Source organism: Mytilus edulis, chromosome 1, assembly GCF_963676685.1.
Source record: "Mytilus edulis chromosome 1, xbMytEdul2.2, whole genome shotgun sequence".
NCBI lineage: Eukaryota > Metazoa > Mollusca > Bivalvia > Mytilida > Mytilidae > Mytilus > Mytilus edulis.
The window spans coordinates 52,823,509-52,844,533 of record NC_092344.1 but is presented as its reverse complement, the minus strand read 5'-3'; the positions used below and the strand labels follow the sequence as shown (position 1 = coordinate 52,844,533).

Below are 21,025 nucleotides of genomic sequence, written 5' to 3'. Positions count from 1 at the left end.
CGCGTGGAAATTAAGAAATAGCCAATTTTGAATAATGAAATGGATATTTTGAATAATGGAATGGAGTGCGGCGACCCTTTAGCCCCTATTATAGATCAACCTTATACCTCATTCGAAAGCTGATTACGAGAGGAACAAAATGTATATAGTCAATATGTTCTGCAACGAATATTAGAAGACCTGATTGCCAAAATACGCGTGAAAATTGAGAAAAAGTCAATTTTGAATAATGAAATGGATATTTTGAATAATGGAATGGACTGCGGCGACCCTTTAGCCCCATATTATAGATCAACCTTATACCTCATTCGAAAGCTGATTACGAAAGGAACAACATGTATATAGTCAATATGTTCCGCAACGAATATTAGAAGACCTAAATGCCGAAATACGCGTGGAAATTAAGAAATAGCCAATTTTGAATAATGAAATGGATATTTTGAATAATTTCTTACTCAGTTAATAAGATTTCACCAGAAATAAAAAAAATATATCTGTTATAAGGGAATGAAGAAGTTCTTTCAATTATTCAAATAAGGCTAATTATGCTATCTAAATCCTTTGTTACTCCTCTGATATGCGTTGCGGAACATATTGTTCATATACCTTTTGTTCCTCTCTTAATAAGCTTTCGATTGAGGTATAGTATTTATCTGTAATTAGGAGTTGAAGGGTCCTGCCAGTCAATTCCATTATTCAAAATATCCATTTCATTATTCAAAATTGGCTATTTCTCAATATTCACGCGTAATTCGATATTTAAGTCCGTCGTTACTCCTCTAATATGCGTTGCGGAACATATTGACTATATAACTTTTGTTCCTCTCTTAATAAGCTTTCGATTGAGGTATAGTATTTATCTGTAATTAGGAGTTGAAGGGTCCTGGCAGTCCATTCCATTATTCAAAATATCCATTTCATTATTCAAAATTGCCTATTTCTCAATGTTCACGCGTAGTTCGATCTTTAAGTCCTTTGTTACTCCTCTATTATGCGTTGCGGAACATATTGACTCAATACCGTTTGTTCCTCTTTTAATAAGCTTTCGATTGAGGTATAATATATATCTGTAGTTAGGGGCTGAAGAGTCCTGCCAGTCCATTCCATTATTCAAAATATCCATTTCATTATTCAAAATTGGCTATTTTTGAATGTTCACGCGTAATTCGATATTTAAGTCCATCGTTACTCCTCTAATATGCGTTGCGGAACATATTGACTATATACCTTTTGTTCCTCTCTTAATAAGCTTTCGATTGAGGTATAATATATATCTGTAATTAGGGGCTGAAGGGTCCTGCCAGTCCATTCTACTATTCCAAATATCCATTTCATTATTGAAAATTGCCTATTTCTCAATGTTCACGCGTAATTCGATCTTAAAGTCCTTTGTTACTCCTCTAATATGCGTTGCGGAACAAATTGACTGTATACCTTTTGTTCCTATCTTGAAAAGCTTTCGATTAAGGTATAATATATATCTGTAATTAGGGGCTGAAGGGTCGCCGCAGTCCATTCCATTAATCAAAATATCCCTTTCATTATTCAAAATCGACTTTTTCTTAATTTTCACGCGTATTTTGGCAATTAGGTCTTCTAATATTCGTTGCGGAACATATTGACTATATACATTTTGTTCCTCTTGTAATCAGCTTTCGAATGAGGTACAAGATTTATCTATAATTAGGAGCTAAAGGGTCGCCGCAGTCCATTACATTATTCAAAATATCCATTTCATTATTCAAAATTGGCTATTTCTTAATTTTCACGCGTAATTCGATATTTAAGTCCGTTGTTTCTCCTCTAATATGCGTTGCAGAACATATTGACTATATACCTTTTGTTCCTCTCTTAATAAGCTTTCGATTGAGGTATAATATATATCTGTAATTAGGGGCTGAAGGGTCGCTGCAGTCCATTCCATTATTCAAAATATCCATTTCATTATTCAAAATATCCATTTCATTATTCAAAATTCGCTATTTCTCAATGTTCACGCGTAATTCGATCTTAAAGTCCTTTGTTACTACTCTAATATGCGTTGCGGTACAAATTGACTATAAACATTTTGTTCGTTTTGTAATCAGCTTTCGAATAAGGTATAAGATTTATCTATAATAAGGGGCTAAAGTGTCGCCGCAGTCCATTCCATTATTCAAAATATCCATTTCATTATTCAAAATTGGCTATTTCTTAATTTTCACGCGTATTTCGGCATTTAGGTCTTCTAATATTCGTTTGCGGAACATATTGACTATATATATTAGCTTTCGAATGAGGTATAAGGTTTATCTATAATAAGGGGCTAAAGTGTCGCCGCAGTCCATTCCATTATTCAAAATATCCATTTCATTATTCAAAATTGACTTTTTCTTAATTTTCACGCGTATTTCAGAATTTAGGTCTTCTAATATTCGTTGCAGAACATATTGACTATATACATTTTGTTCCTCTTGTAATCAGCTTTCAAATGAGGTATAAGGTTTATCTATAATGAGGGACTAAAGGGTCGCCGCACTCCATTCCATTATTCAAAATATCCATTTCATTATTCAAAATTGGCTATTTCTTAATTTTCACGCGTATTTTGGCATTTAGGTCTTCTAATATTCGTTGCGGAACATATTGACTATATACATTTTGTTCGTCTTGTAATCAGCTTTCGAATAAGGTATAAGATTTATCTATAATTAGGGGCTAAAGGGTCGCCGCAGTCCATTCCATTATTCAAAATATCCATTTCATTATTCAAAATTGGCTATTTCTTAATTTTCACACTTATTTCGGCATTTATATCTTCTAATATTCGTTGCGGAACATATTGACTATATACATTTTGTTCCTCTTGTAATCAGCTTTCAAATGAGGTATAAGGTTTATCTATAATGAGGGACTAAAGGGTCGCCGCACTCCATTCCATTATTCAAAATATCCATTTCATTATTCAAAATTGGCTATTTCTTAATTTTCACGCGTATTTTGGCATTTAGGTCTTCTAATATTCGTTGCGGAACATATTGACTATATACATTTTGTTCGTCTTGTAATCAGCTTTCGAATAAGGTATAAGATTTATCTATAATTAGGGGCTAAAGGGTCGCCGCAGTCCATTCCATTATTCAAAATATCCATTTCATTATTCAAAATTGGCTATTTCTTAATTTTCACACTTATTTCGGCATTTATATCTTCTAATATTCGTTGCGGAACATATTGACTATATACATTTTGTTCCTCTTGTAATCAGCTTTCGAATGAGGTATAAAATTTATCTATAATAAGGGGCTAAAGGGTCGCCGCAGTCCATTCCATTATTCAAATATCCATTTCATTATTCAAAATTGACTTTTTCTCAATTTTCACGCGTATTTTGGCAATCAGGTCTTCTAATATTCGTTGCAGAACATATTGACTATATACATTTTGTTCCTCTTGTAATCAGCTTTCGAATGAGGTATAAGATTTGTCTATAATTAGGGATTAAAGGGTCGCCGCAGTCCATTCCATTATTCAAAATATCCATTTCATTATTCAAAATTGGCTATTTCCTAATTTTCACGCGTATTTCGGCATTTAGGTCTTCTAATATCCGTTTCGGAACATATTGACTATATACATTTTGTTCGTCTTCTAATCAGCTTTCGAATGAGGTATAAGGTTTATCTATAATTAGGGGCTAAAGGGTCGCCGCACTCCATTCCATTATTCAAAATATCCATTTCATTATTCAAAATTGGCTATTTCTTAATTTCCACGCGTTTTTTGGCATTTAGATCTTCTAATATTCGTTGCGGAACATATTGACTATATACATTTTGTTCCTCTTGTCATTAGCTTTCGAATGAGGTATACGGTTTATCTATAATTAGTGGCTAAAGGGTCGCCGCACTCCAATTTCATTATTCCAAATATCCATTTCATTATTCAAAATTCGCTATTTCTTAATTTCCAGGCGTATTTTTGTATTTAGGTCTTCTAATATTCGTTGCGGAACATATTGACTATATACATTTTGTTCCTCTTGTCATCAGCTTTCGAATGAGGTATAAGGTTTATCTATAATTAGGGGCTAAAGGGTCGCCGCAGTCCATTCCATTATTCAAAATATCCATTTCATTATTCAAAATTCGCTATTTCTTAATTTCCACGCGTATTTTTGCATTTAGGTCTTCTAATATTCGTTGCGGAACATATTGACTATATACATTTTGTTCGTCTTGTAATCAGCTTTCGAATGAGGTAAAAGGTTTATCTATAATTAGGGGCTAAAGGGTCGCCGCAATCCATTCCATTATTCAAAATATCCATTTCATTATTCAAAATTCGCTATTTCTTAATTTCCACGGGTATTTTGGCATTTAGGTCTTCTAATATTCGTTGCAGAACATATTGACTATATACATTTTGTTCCTCTTATAATCAGCTTTCGAATGAGGTATAAGGTTTATCTATAATTAGGGGCTAAAGGGTCGGCGCACTCCATTCCATTATTCAAAATGTCCATTTCATTATTCAAAATTGGCTATTTCTTAATTTTCACACGTATTTCGGCATTTAGATCTTCTAATATTCGTTGCGGAACATATTGACTATATCATTTTGTTCGTCTTGTAATCAGCTTTCGAATGAGGTATAAGGTTTATCTATAATTAAGGGCTAAAGGGTCGCCGTAGTCCATTCCATTATTCAAAATATCCATTTCATTATTCAAAATTGACTTTTTCTTAATTTTGACGCGTATTTCGGCATTTAGGTCTTCTAATATTCCTTGCAGAACATATTGACTATATACATTTTGTTCCTCTTGTAATCAGCTTTCGAATGAGATATAAGATTTATCTATAATAAGGAGCTAAAGGGTCGCCGCAGTCCATTCCATTATTCAAAATATCCATTTCATTATTCAAAATTGACTTTTTCTCAATTTTCACGCGTATTTCGGCAATCAGGTCTTCTAATATTCGTTGCGGAACATATTAACTATATACATTTTGTTCCTCTTGTCATCAGCTTTCGAATGAGGTATAAGGTTTATCTATAATTAGGGGCTAAAGGGTCGCCGCACTCCATTCCATTATTCAAAATATCCATTTCATTATTGAAAATTCGCTATTTCTTAATTTCCACGCGTATTTTTGCATTTAAGTCTTCTAATATTCGTTGATGAACATATTGACTATATACATTTTGTTCCTCTTGTAATCAGCTTTCGAATGATGTATAAGGTTTATCTATAATTAGGGGCTAAAGGGTCGCCGCACTCCATTCCATTATTCAAAATATCCATTTCATTAATCAAAATTGACTTTTTCTTTATTTTCACGCGTATTTCGGCATTTAGGTCTTCTAATATTCGTTGCAGAACATATTGACTATAAACATTTTGTTCCTCTTGTAATCAGCTTTCGAATGAGGTAGAAGGTTTATCTATAATTAGGGGCTAAAGGGTCGGCCCACTCCATTTCATTATTCAAAATATCCATTTCATTATTCAAAATTGGCTATTTCTTAATTTTCACGCGAATTTAGGCATTTAGGTCTTCTAATATTCGTTGCGGAACATATTGACTATATACATTTTGTTCATCTTGTAATCAGCTTTCGAATAAGGTATAAGATTTATCTATAATAAGGGGCTTAAGGGTCGCCGCAGTCCATTCCATTATTCAAAATATCCATTTCATTATTCAAAATTGGCTATTTCTTAATTTTCACACGTATTTCGGCATTTAGATCTTCTAATATTCGGTGCGGAAAATATTGACTATATACATTTTGTTCGACTTGTAATCAGCTTTCGAATGAGGTATAAGGTTTATCTATAATTAGGGGCTAAAGGGTCGCCGCAGTCCATTCCATTATTCAAAATATCCATTTCATTATTCAAAATTGACTTTTTCTTAATTTTCACGCGTATTTCGGCATTTAGGTCTTCTAATTTTCGTTGCAGAACATATTGACTATATACATTTTGTTCGTCTTGTAATCAGCTTTCGAATGAGGTATAAGGTTTATCTATAATTAGGGGCTAAGGGTCGCCGCACTCCATTCCATTATTCAAAATATCCATTTCATTATTCAAAATTGGCTATTTCTTAATTTTCACGCGTATTTTGGCATTTAGGTCTTCTAATATTCGTTGCGGAACCTTTAATAGCTGACTATGCGGTATTGGCTTTGCTCATTGTTGAAGGCTGTACGGTGAGCTGTAGTTGTTAATGTCTGTGTCATTGTGGTCTTTTGTGGATATTTGTCTCATTGCCAATCATACCACATCTTCTTTTTTTATATTTCATCATTTTTATGTATATTGTGGCATTTAGGTCCTCCGTAAACAGTCTTATGGTAATTTCGAATCAAAATATAGCTATAGTGTCACAGTCAATTTTTTTATATTTTTTTCACTATTCACCGCTTCAATTTGAATAATGAAACATAAACCATTTCATTATTCATTATTCATTTTTCAATATTGAATAGTGAATAGTGAACTATTTCATTATTCATTATTGAATAATGAATAATGAACTATGAATAATGGACGTACTTCAGTGCGGTTAGTATTTGCCTTATATTTGGTTAAAACTGTGTGTGTTTGATTGCTTGCTCTATTGTACATTTTGACCCAATCTCCTTAATCGACGTAAAAGTTTTCCATCTGTGAATTTCTTGTGGCAAGTCATCAGGGTATGGAATATCATGTATATACTCATAAGCAATAGAGCCTATAATGTCTTCCGTCAACTTACAAAAGTTCCGTGGTAGCAAGTAAAATCCGTAAAGCATTGGCTTAATATCGTCCGGAAATCTGTCATTGAGATGTTCAATGATGTGATCAATCAGAGGTATAAAAATGATGATCCGATAATGCTGCATTTGCCCTATGGTGTTGGCGTCCAGATGTTGGCGGTTTGTTGATCGTAATGTCGTTCTTATTTGCGATTGTAGATGCTCTTTTAAAAAGCCCATCAAAAGCTTCTTCTGCGTGTTCCCGTATCTCGAGAAAAGATGCAGCTAGTGAACGAGCTTGAACGTGTGCTTCCACAAGATCACAGTTTTCAGATTGAAGTTCTATGGACAAGGGTTTTAGGTATCCTAGTAGGAACTGGGTTACGACCGCTACAACTAATATTTCAAAGTTAAGAAGAGTCATTTTGTAAGATGTAGCATCTGAGTTGCCGACGGTTTGGTTTTGAATTTCATCAAGAATGTCAAGCACCTTGTCATAGTGTTTCAACAGCCAAGTAAATGTATCAGTTCGTGATGTTCATCGAGTTTCTGCTAGTGTTGGTAGTTGTCGTTTTTCCTGGCTGAATTAACCTTCTTCTTGATCATACATCAAATCAAATTGAATCGCGATTTGACCTTCATCTTTCATTCCAGATTTCATGATATTTTTGTGTTTACTGGACGCACTGATAAACCATGTGATTTTCCCTAAAATTGCCATAAAATTTCTGACAACTGCGACTAATAGCTGACAACTGTTAACAACGACAAGATTTAGACCGACAGTGCACGAAATACTTCGCATATGAAAGCTCTTGAGTAATTCTCGTCTTGACACTAGATACTTCTCCAGTCATCGTAGAATATCCGTCATAACCTTGTCCTCTTAAACGGGTCAGGTCGAATCCCCATTCACGAAGTTTATTTAGTATGCATAATGATATATATAGTCTCTGCGTTCGTTTTAACAAGCTCTACAAAACCACAGAAGTCTTCCGTTACATACCAAGCATCGTTTTCTGTATAACAATACCGGATACAGATAGAAAGCTGCGCTTGGTTCGAGCAGTCTGCGCATTCGTCTGCCATCACACTGAAGAAATTAGATTGATTACATTTACTTACAATTTTACCTCTAATTTCCAATTCGCCACAATGTATGAATTCATTCTGCGCCAATGGTGACAAGTATTTCCCATAAGAACATTTCTGTTCAATGTGTTCCTTAAGGACCAAGTCAAAAGAAGATTTCCAATTCACAAAAAACATGAAATTTCCATCTCCCTCTGAAATATCTTTGTTCCAATTCCCCCGTAATGCTATATTCCGTTTACCTAGGGTGTTTATTACGTCTATCAGAGATAAAAGACTAGCTCTATTTTTTTCAACCTTGTCACTGTATGCTTTGCTAATAGACTGGACTATAGATGGCCTTCTCTGATCCGAAACCGATTGTAGGAGACCACTTTTTCAAGAGCTTTCAGTTGATGCTCGCTATTGGAATGGAGCGCAAGACGACCTCTCATCTCTCCTAATGCGTTTTTCCAGTCATTGTAAGGTATGGTAACAAATTCATTGTATCGTGGATTTTCACTAGCTAGGGTGATCCTGAAAAGCAATACATAGAGAACAGTAAGCACCATCTTGTGAAGGAGAATATCGTAGCCAGGAATAGTCATTTTCCCATGATTTCGTTGTAGCGACGATTTTGGTTATTTTTAGAATATATATAAAAATTAGACGATGGTATCCATTTTATCTTCAGTAGTTTCAGTCGATCTTCATCTGAAAGAGAGCGCTTGTTGAATTGGACGGGATCACTGTAATCGATTGTTGATAATAGTACTGTGAAAGTACTTTTATTCGTGGGGTATCAATTTTTGTGGTTTTCGTGGATGACTTTATCCACGAATTTAAGTGTCCAACGAAATAAAACAACCATTGTCCAAATCAAGACATGGAATGATCCCCATCAGAAGGATTGACTACTTATATGATCTAGAGAATATATTGAGTAACGCCAAATCTGAGAATACTTTGATAGCAGGCACAGAACTTTAAGCGCATACAGGATTATACCCATTTAATCTTTGATAACCTAAACTGTACAACTTTTGATCTTTTAATTCTCATGAAAAATATTTTTGATCGATGAAATTCAGATTTCCGGTATTGATATGCTAGTATGATAAAGTGTTAATTTTATATTCTCATAGTTCTCGTACATATGGGAAATAATAATTTCATGCTGGGCTTAATTTTGATAAGAATTATTTGACAATTCGAGATACGTTTATAGCATTTATTTATGTTACTGTTTTCGTTAGGTGACATGTTTATGGCCTAATCAACACCTTTGATGGTTTTAAATTTTCGGAACTTATGTCGAGTACACGAAAACCAGTCCTGAAGAAACTTTGTTTATTTATAAAAAATATTAATACTTGTGTTTGTCCTCCTGGCTAGTGACTTCTGTAACATCTCTCCTTGTTTTGTATATATTGTAAATAGTTATTGTTGTTATCTCTGTACTGATGTAATGCATTGGCTTTATGAGAATAAAGATATATGGTCTTTAATCTGTTGATCACTTTATTATGGGTTAATTAGTGTCGTACTAAATTATAATCCTGGTACCTTTGATAACTATTTACAGGGGTCAATGTTTACTTTGCAATTTCCTTCAATCCAGACTATTTGTAACCTTTGTTTCTAAACGCTTTAATTTTTCATTTTTTGTTTTTGTTTAGAAAATTAAAATCCACGAATTTAAAAAACCACAAACATGTTAATATTGCTCAAACCACGAAAATTGATACCCACGAATTAAAGTACTTTCACAGTATCTCAGAAGATGTTGAAGGCGTGTTTTCACTGCATGCTAGCGCAGGTTCTGCTTCGACCACTGATTCATTTGGGGATGGATTAATAGCTACTGAAATTTCATCGATGTCTCCCGTTTCTTCATTTCCCGCTTGTCGAGCAACTTTAAAGTAAGAATCCAAACTTCTTTGCTTGTTACTTGTTTGGCGTTTTGACCTGCAATAAAATTTCCAATTGTTTAATTTCTAGTTTTTTATTATATGTCGGGCCTTCAATGATATATAATAGGGGTGGATCTATTTGAAAAGGGGGAATTCCAACACATGCAATTCCTGCAAAGAAAAAGGGGAGGGTCAACAAAATGTTGCCATACGAAATGAATACATCGGGTGTCCAACTTCCTGACCCAAACCCCGGATCAGCAACTGTGTTCACATAGCAATGAATTCATACAAGCGACAAACTCAGTTTGTTTGGGTAGGAGATTATTTTAAATATCGGTTTGCGGAAAATGTGTAGGATGTTAAATATATAATGACGGAATTAACGGGGGACTTCAAAAACAAGTGACAACTTACAGGCTGTCTTTTGGAAATGCCTAGAAAAAATCACCTGTCACTGATCAGGACCGGCTATTATAAATTATATCAACTAAATTGAAGTGTCATGGAACCTCGCCGGGCTCGTGACATAAAATTCACAGTAATACTTACATTATTAACAAGTTGGTTAGTCTATGCACAAATTATGACGATTTTTTTAGTTGTTAACCATTTAATGTGGCGCAACACCAGAACCAGTGGTCCAGTTTCAATCAACCTCGCAATTTGCTCCTCAGTCTGATATGGCGAGACAGCAGGATTTTTATTATGCCCGCGAATGAGACACAGGAAAATCCCGTGCTACAAAATTGGCGGGAAATTTTTACGTGTGCAAAGGAGTTGGGTACCGTTCAGCGATACTCGAGGTATAATCGTTAGGGTTCTTACGATCTAAAAACCACGATATGGACCACGCTCTGATTGGCTAATTTATTTTTTATTTTTGTTATCTATCATACGATTGGTTCTCAATGTATCTCGGATTTATTGTACGAAAAAGAGAGTTTCCGAAGTGTACTTTCTGTTTCGATTTCACGTTATATTTATACTGCTGTGAAAGGATGGGTAAACAGTCCTAAAAATGCAGAAAAGCGTAAACACTAAAATAAAAATTGCATGTTAACGACAAAATAACAAACATACCTTTGTTTTAAACATTTTGGCCAAAATATCAGGCTTTGGTCCAACCTGGGATTTATATAAACACATGATAAAGTTCCCAGTATAAGCTATAACAAATGAGTAGTGTGAGCATGTTGATAGTAAGAGTTTCCTCCTCATATTCATGATTATATGTTTACACAGTTGATCCCCTATCATTATCATTCTTTTATTACTGCCCTTAGTAATGGGTATAATTTTTTTTGGTCCAGGGTGGGGGGGTACACTTGATTATTCGACGAGCATGTGGCACGCTTAAAATAAATCTGCCAATCCCGTGTCATGCTTAGACCCACTTTGTATTCATAACCATATGATTAAACAGTTAGGCTGTGATGATCGTGTGAGTATTGCCGTGATGATTGTCTGATTATTGCCCTTGTTTATTATTATCATATATATGACTAAACAGTTAGGCCGTGTTGATTGTCTGATTATTGCCCTTGTTTATCATGATCATATATATGATTAAACAGTTAGGATATGATGATTGTTTGATTATTGCCTTTAATGTTCATTACCATATGATTAAACAGTTAGGCTGTGATGATCGTCTGAATATTGCCCTTGATAATCATGATCGTATGATTAAACAGTTAGGCCATGATGATCATCTGATGATTGCCCTTCATTATAATGATCATATAATTAAACAGTTTGGAAAGTACATGTATGATTGTTTATTTATTGCCTATAATATTCATGATTATCTGATTACAGTTTGACCGTGATGGTCATTTGATTATTTTCCTTACTATTCTTGATTATCTAATGTAAGGTTTGTTGCCCTTGATATTCACTAAGAACCATAGAAAATACATAATATACCGTAGACTATACTTAAACACCATAGACATCAAAATAAGCTTATATCCAAGAATTATAGACAATATATACAGCCTATTTCTAACAACAATAAACTATACATATAGACTGAAACTAAAAACCATAGAAAAAACATATCATGCATATATCCTTTATCTAAAATCAATAGATAATACATATAAACTAACTTAAAAACCATAGACAAAACATATCGTGCATATATCCTGGGTCAAAGAACAATAGACAATACATATAAACCAAACCTAAGAACCATAGTCTATACACATAGACTTTACTTAAGAACCATAGACAATACATATATACTGAACCTAAGAACAATAGAAAATACACATGAATTAAACCTAAGAACCGCAGACAATACATATAGACTGAACCTAAGAACCACAGACAATACATATAGTCTTAACCTAAGAACCATAGACAATACATATAAATTAAACATATGGACTGAACCTTAGAACCACAGACAATACATATAGACTAAACCTAAGAACCATAAAAAATACATATACAATGTATACTGATCCTAAGAACCATAGACAATACATATAGACTAAACCTTAGAACCATAGACAATACCTATAGACTGAACCTAAGAATCATAGACAATACACATAAATTAAACCTAAGAACCATAGACTATACATATAGACTCTGCCTTAGAACCACAAACAATACATATAGACTGAACCTAAAAACCACAGACAATACATATAGACTGAACCTAAGAACCACAGACAATGCATATAGACTAAACCTAAGAACCATAGACAATACCTATAGACTCTACCTAAGAACTATAGACAATACTTAATAAAGCCTATATCTAAGAACCATAGACAATACCTATAAACTTTACCTAAGAACCATAGACAATACATATAGCCTATATATCTAAGAACCATAGACAATACATATAGCCTATATATCTAAGAGCCATAGACAATACATATAGCCTATATCTAAGAACCATAGACAATACATATAGCCTATATCTAAGAACCATAGAAAATACATATAGCCTATATATCTAAGAACCATAGACAATACATATAGCCTATATATCTAAGAGCCATAGACAATACATATAGCCTATATCTAAGAACCATAGACAATGCATATAGCCTATATCTAAGAACCATAGACAATACATATAGCCTATTTATCTAAGAACCATAGACAATACATATAGCCTATATCTAAGTACCATAGGCAATACATGTTGCCTATATCAAAGACCCATTAGACAATAGAAGTGAATCACATATTTAAACTTTTTAAGGTTTGTACGAAAACTTTTGTAAAACCACAAAATCAAATATCCATGTCAATACAATTTTTACTTTTTTCCTATAATATTTGTTATATTGAATTCAATTATTTTTCTGTTTTTAGATTTCCAGATGACTTGTTGCATTCAATCTCAGTTAACAAATTCACAGTGTAAAGGATTTGGACACACTCTGTAAGGTCACACCAGATGTTTTAGATACTGGTATGTATATAGACAATATCAATGCATATTTTCCATGTGTTAATTTAGACCACCATATGTTAAAATCAAAATTTTCCTTTTTCTCTATAAACCCATAGTTTGTTGGACCGGAAACATAGATATCAAAATAAAAAGATTTGGTATGCTTGCCACCCGAGACTAAGTGACATTAAAGGTAAGGAACTTAAGGTCACTGTTCAGCCTTCAACAATGAGCAAAACCTTAAAGAACAAATGAAATTATTCAGCTGATAAATTGCTAAAATCATCAGATCAATACAAACATGACAATTAAATCACAAAAACAAATGGAGCCAATTTATCAGCAAAATAGATTTTTCAGATCATGTTTGTTGTGACCAATGAAATATCTTGCTTGAAAATTAAAAGTGGAAAGCCCTGCTATTTATGTTTCCTAGGCTTATATTAGTGGTTGTCCACTTTAACATCAACCTCCATTATACATAACTGAAGTGTCTTAGGCACAGATCTGTATTCCAAGATCAACAAAAAGTGTATTGTTTTAATACTTACACATGTAATCATCAATTTGAAGCATTTTCATCTTTTAACAATGGTCATAAAAGACTTTTCTTAACCTACTCTTTAATGTATTTCCAACATGAGAAAATATATCCATTATAAATTATGTGGCAAGGAAACCTGTAGTGATTTATACAAGCATGTCATTCTATACAAGAATGTAATGTTTATCTTATTGAGAATCTAATGGTACTTGTCCATAGGGTCATCTTCTATTGGTCAAGGTATTTATACATTTATCTGTTCCATTACTAATTGAAAAAATACAATATTTATTAGCCTCTTTATGCTATAACTGGGACCTTTAGATTTATTCAAAGAGAAATCTATCACTAAATGATTAATATACATGAATAAAAAAAAACCGGTCTGCTAAATGGATGAAAAGCCATGTATCAACTCACAAAACCTCTTGCTTGTCAATACTTTGAATTCTGCAAGATCATGCCTGAACAAAAGAATCATATTTTGGCCAGAAACTATGTGACAGACTGTGGTCAACTGCTATACAGTGATGAGTTGAAGAGAATTTGCTCTTTTAAGATCTGTCATGACTCATGCACCAAATTCCTATTCTATACTCTCTTTTCAAAATGCAATGTGTTCTGTCTGACATCTTTGAAAGTTTATAATTTAAGTACTACAAGAATTAACGAGAGCTTACAAATTCTTACATAATGATTTTATATTTCAGGTTGGTTCACATCTACTATGCAAAAGTTCACCTAAGACCTCAAGGAGTTAACACACAGATGATTTGAGCAGAATAACTGAACAATACAAAAAAAGATTTTAACATTCTGTAATACATGAACATTAAAACTTTTCCTAGGCACTGTACCTAAATATATATAAAAAATTATATACTTTTCATACCTTTAATTATAGGAACTATTTACAAGTTGTTTATTATATAATGATTATATGGAAAAACTACCTGTTATAAAAATGTAATGCATATTTTAGGAATGTTTAGATAATCCATGACAATTTTCTTGAAGCTTTCATTTTAGATTTCATTGGATTAAACAGATGGTAGATGGAAATTCTGCTTAAATAATATAAAAAAATTACATAAACTAATAGTATACATGTATATTATTTTTAGAATATGATACATACATCTTTAAAGAAGCCTAATTGAGTATAACAATAAAATCAACACCAGTTATTGTTTGTAAATGTTTATGCTTATATTTCAATAACGAATAAAAATCATTATCATTAATTTCAATAATTTGCTCAGAAATGCTTACTGATTACTAGAACAAGATGTGAGCCCATATTATCCATAACATTTTGTAAATTATCTGAATATATGTCACATTAGCAAAAGGACTATTTTAGGTTTTGATTATATAAGCTTAATACTTAATGAGGCAATCACTTGTCATATTAAAAACATATTTTGAGGTAAAGGCATATTTACAAACACAAATTAGTTTTAGATAATATATTTAATAGCAGAAACAAAGGTATTAAACACATTTGTGTTACAATTCTGATCTTTTTAGAGTATACACAATATTTAAAAACAACTAATAAAATAATATAAACCTAAAATATTTGTTAGCTGTGGTTATTATATACAGTCTATATATATTGTCTGTGGTTCTTCAATAAAGCTTGTATAAATTGTCTGTAGTTGTTTGATACAGACTATGTAAATTATCTGTATATGAATAAAGAGATATGAGTATGTTTACCCGTTAAACAACTATCCACCAAAGTTTGAATGAGTGGATGGTAGCAATTATTGACAACCATACAGAATTCTACAATGAGAAAAAAATCCATACCATATTCTCAGCTTTTAAAGGCATTAACATGAAAAAAATGAATTGATTCAATAGAGAAAACTAATGCCTTACTTTATAGCAAAACAGATAACAAATATGACAGACATGAACCAACAACCACTGAACTTCAGTGTCCTTACTTGGGAAAGGCACACCGATAGTGTAGTTATAAGATACCCTCTGCATATATTGTCTGTGGTTGTTAGATATAGTATGAATATGTTGTCTGTGGTTCTTAGATACAGTGTGAAGATGTTGTCTGTGGTTCTTAGATACAGTTTGTGTATTGTCTTTGGTTTCTAGATACAGTGGGTATATGTTGTCTGTGGTTGCTAGATACATTGTGGATAATTTTATGTTTGTCTGTGGTTGCTATATACAGTGTGTATACGTTGTTTGTAATTGTTAGAAACAGTGTGTATATGTTGCATGGAATTGCTAGGTATAGTGTGTATATGTCGTCTATGGTCCTAGATACAGTGTGAAAATGCCGTCTGTGGTTCTTATATACAGTTTGTGTATGTCTTTGGTTTCTAAATATAGTGTGTATATGTTTCTATGGTTGCTAGATATAGTAAGTATATGTTTGTCTGTGGTTGCTAGATACAGTGTGTATTGCTAGAAACAGTGTGTATATGTTGCCTAGGATTGCTAGATATAGTGTGTATATGTTGCCTAGGATTGCTAGATATAGTGTGTATATGTTGTCTGTGGTTTCTAGATACAGTGTGTATATGTTTGTCTGTGGTTGCTAGATATAGTATGTATATGTAGTCTGTGGTTCTTAGATACAGTGTGAATATGTTGTCTGTGGTTCTAAGATACAGTCTGTATACTGTCTTTGGTTCTAGATACAATGGGTATATGATGTCTGTGGTTGCTAGATACAGTGTGTTTATATTGTCTATGGTTGATAGATGCATTCTGTGTATATTGTCTGTGGTTCTTAGACACAGTCTTTGGACATTGTCTGTGGTTTCTATATACAGTGTGTATATTTTGTCTGTGTCTGTAAGACACAACCAGTATGTGCTATCTGTTGGTTTTAGATTCTGTCTGTTTATAATGTCTGTGGTTGTTAGATGCGTTCTGTGTATACATTGACTGTGATTGCTAGATACATTGTGTATATGTTGTCTGTTGGACAGAGCCAGTATATGCTGTTTGTGGGTTTTAGATACATTTTGTATATGTTGTCTATGTTTGATAGGTAAATCTAGAGTAGAGGTTATGTAGAAACAGGGGATGTGTCAAAAAGACAACCGATGTGTCGTTAACGAATAGAGAAAATCCAATATCTTGATGCGGGCATCAGTTTGCTCCTTAAATAATGTATACTAGTTCAGAAAAAAAGGAATATATATATAAAAAGAACATGTGGTATGATTGCCAATGAGACAACTCTCCACAAGAGACCAAATGACACAGAAATTAATAGCTATAGGTAAACGTACGGTCTTCAACAATGAACAAAGCCTAGAACTGCATAGTCAGCTATAAAAGGCCGCGAAATCACAAATGTACTACAATTCAAACAAATAAAAAAGTAACGGCATAATAAATGTACAAACAAAAAGTGAAAGTAAAACTAATACGTAACACAACAAAAAACGACAATCACTGAATAAACAGGCACCTTACTTGGAACTGGCACATAAACACAGAATGTGGCGGGGTAAAAATGTTAGCGGGAATCTTACCCTCCCTTAACCTGTAAATGTGGTGTATCAGTACAACATAAGAACGAACTGTAAAACTCAGTGGAAAAAGGCTTAAATTACCCTTCAGATGATACGCATAGATATAAATATAACAGCACAACGTGGACGTGACCTGGTGTTGTACATCTCAACAACATATAATTATATAATAGTTCTTGAAAAAATGGTCATTATCGTGATATATGGACTGCCCACAGGACAGTGGTATTGACTAATATAGTGATAATGACTGAACCGAAGGCGAGGTCATTATCGCTGTCGCAGTCAATACGACTGCCCTACGGGCAGTCCATGTATCACGATAATGACCAGCTTTTCAAGAACTATTATGTGTATTTCATTGAGAAACAATGTTTTGGAAAATTCTCATAAATTCAAAATGCCTACAGCGAACTCGAGTAGTTGTACGATTTCTATGGCAAAGAGTGAAGACCAGTCGTAGTAATACTGCCATTCATTTAAGTGCAATTTTTCAGTATATAAATACTTATTAATCAAGTTATCTTCAATTTTATAATTAACGAAAACATATAATAAACAATTCAACAACTTAAATATAATCATATATTAAAAACAGGAACATGTTTTATAAAAAGTAGTTCTCTCTAAAAAGAGAAACCACGCCCCACCGGTCATTAACAGAGAAAACACGCCCCAACGGTCATTATCAGACGGAAACCATGCCCCAACGGTCATTATCAGACGGAAACCACGCCCCACCGGTCATTATCATGTAAAAGTTTGCTAACGACCGGTTTTCTGGTCCGTTTTTTTCTGTTAATGACCGATGGAATTTATTACTGAAGAATAATGAATGTCATGTGACCCCTTTTAATCCAATAAGAGAATCTTATTCTCAACCGATATGAAATAAAGACACTTAGTACAGATCTGAGAGTACTCGATCGCAGTAACCGGTAGCTTCTTCAAAGCCAATATCAACTTATATAAAATAAAACAATCATGCATCCAAGACTAAATTATCAATCAGTACGCATCCACCATCCAATTGATTTAGTGTAATTGATACAAAGTATACGGTCATTTGATAAATCTGTAAGTGTTGTATGATGTACTAGTAATTGGACCTAATAGTATATAATAAGGTATAAGGTTATTTGGTATAGTGTATAAGTGTTGCAAGTGGTAATTTGACCTAATTTTGTTATTTAGTACAGTCTATAAGTTTTGTATGAGACAATTCGAAATTGAGGTATAAGGTATATGACTATTTGATACATTCTATGATTGTTGTATGATGTATCTAGATCTTCTGGTATAATATATGTAGCTATTTTAACCAATATGAATGAGTGTTATTCGAATTAAAAGTGTACGTCAAGAGAAGTTTGGAATCTTCATAGCTATTGTAACAAGCAATATTTGATGAGTAAAATTTTAATTGATTCTGCTTTGTTTCATGTAAAAATAAATGGACAAGACGTAGCCTCAAACATCTATCTTTGTGTAGGGTTGAAAAAATCTTACTTTGTAAAAAAATGTGAGGACGTTTTTATTCCTCGAACTATCGACAATCCCATGGAACGCAACTGGGATGTTCTTCCTGTCGCGATTTGTTCCATTATTCACATGAGACAGACTCCATACAGAGCTTCTACGGAAGAATGAAAAGAACCTATGACTAATTTGTGAGTTCTCTTTTTGTTATCTAGATGAGGTCATCTCACTGAATAATACAAAGTTTGGTGACTATGTTGAACAAATCTATCCCATCGAACGTGAAATAAAGGATACACAATATACAGATAAATCTGCCTTATATCATGACTTATATCTAAAATTGGCAATGAGTATCGGCTGACAAATTTTACGACAATATAGAGATGATTCGGCTTCCAACTGTACATTTTCCGTTTCTGTGTAATGCCATCCCAGCAGCGGCTGCATATAGATTATAAATCTCACAGTTGATACGATATTCCAAAGTTTGCATTCCATATCATGATTTCATTGGTAAAGGGTTGCTGCTTAAAAGGAAGATACTGACCTATGAGTTCCAATTGGTAGAGTATTCTATCGACAACATGTAATCCACACCGTCTACAGACATCTTGTATCTGGTAACCATACCATGCATAGACAACGTATACCGAGGAAACAACACCATAAATAGGCAACTTGTATAAATTTAAGAACCACACATTCTATAGATAAGATATATCTAGGAACTATACCATCTGTAGACAACTTGTATCAAGGAACCACACCATATATAGACAACTTGTATATAGGAACCACGACATCTTTAAACAACATGTATCAAGGAACCACATCATTTATATATACTGTATATTACATTAATTTGTAGGATCCTTTACTACAGATAATTTAGCTGATCTGTAACAATAACATCTTCATGCCTTATATATCATGTACTGTAGTACGCCGCTAGATTAAAACTGACGAGGAAAGGTAACACACGGCCAGCGAAAGCTCTTTTTTTGAGAGCCCAGGTGGTCGTGTGGTCTAGCGGGACGGCTGCAGTGCAGGCAATTTGGTGTCACGATATCACAGTAGCATGGGTTCGAATCCCGGCGAGGGAAGAACCAAAAATTTGCGAAAGCAAATTTACAGATCTAACATTGTTGGGTTGATGTTTAGACGAATTATATATATATACAAGTTGTCTATAGATGGTGTGGTTCTTTATTAGATGTTATTTATGAGGGAAGAACCAAAAATTTGCGAAAGCAAATTTACAGATCTAGCATTGTTGGGTTGATGTTTAGACGAGTTATATATAGAGGGAAGAACCAAAAATTTGCGAAAGCAAATTTACAGATCTAACATTGTTGGGTTGATGTTTAGACGAGTTATATATATATATAACTCGTCTAAACATCAACCCAACAATGTTAGATCTGTATCTAAGAACCTTAGACAAGAGAGTCGAAATATACCAAAGAGCCATTCAATATGTTATGATGGTATGATACTAAACCCCTAACGGGAGCGATTGTGCCTGACATTCATATGATGAAATCATAATCTTTCAATCAGTTTAATTGAAGTCTGGAGCTGGCATGTCAGTTAACTCCTAGTAGTCTGTTGTTATTTATGTATTATTGTCATTTTGTTTATTTTCTTTGGTTACATCTTCTGACATCAGACTCGGACTTCTCTTGAACTGAATGTTAACGTGTGTATTGTTATGCGTTTACTTTTCTACATTGGCTAGAGTTATAGGGGGTAGAGATCTCATAAACATGTTTAACCCCGCTTGCATTTTTGCGCCTGTCCCAAGTCAGGAGCCTCTGGCCTTTGTAAGTCTTGTAATATTTTAATTTTAGTTTCTTGTATACTATTTGGAGTTTAGTATGGCGTTCATTATCACTGAACTGGTATATATTTGTTTAGGGGACAGCTGAAGGTCGCCTCCGGGAGCGGGAGTTTCTCGCTATATTGAAGACCTGTTGGTGACTTTCTGCTGTTGTTTTTTTCGATGGTTGGGTTGTTGTCTCTTTGACCGTGAAATTGGGGGTCAAAACTCTAATTTGGCTTTTAATTAAAGAAGATTATATAATAGAGAACATGTGTACTAGGTTTCAAGTTGTTTGGACTTTAACTTCATTTAAATCTACCTTGACCAGATACTTAACCTGTAGCAGGACAGACAGACAAACAAACAGTCGAACAGACTAGTAAACGTAATGCCACTCTACTATTGTAGGTTGGGCATAAAAAAAAATCTTTTTTACATTTTTTGTTGCTGTCACTTTCTATTATAATACATGTCCCTTATGTATTGATGTTTATACACATTGAAAGCGTGACCACCTGCCACATG

General features: G+C 33.5%; 1 long non-coding RNA gene across 3 annotated transcripts in view; it reads left to right on the top strand.

Moving 5' to 3' along the window:
* Positions 1-15,247, top strand: part of LOC139484868 (uncharacterized) — a 109,870-nt gene extending 94,623 nt beyond the window's left edge. For 2 of the 3 annotated variants that reach the window (XR_011655181.1, XR_011655178.1), the window contains exons 3-4: positions 13,056-13,155; positions 14,392-15,247. This is a non-coding gene — a long non-coding RNA (uncharacterized lncRNA). The remainder of the gene's footprint in view (positions 1-13,055; positions 13,156-14,391) is intronic. The other variant, XR_011655182.1, reaches the window with a different exon arrangement.
* Positions 15,248-21,025: the final 5,778 nt, after the last annotated feature.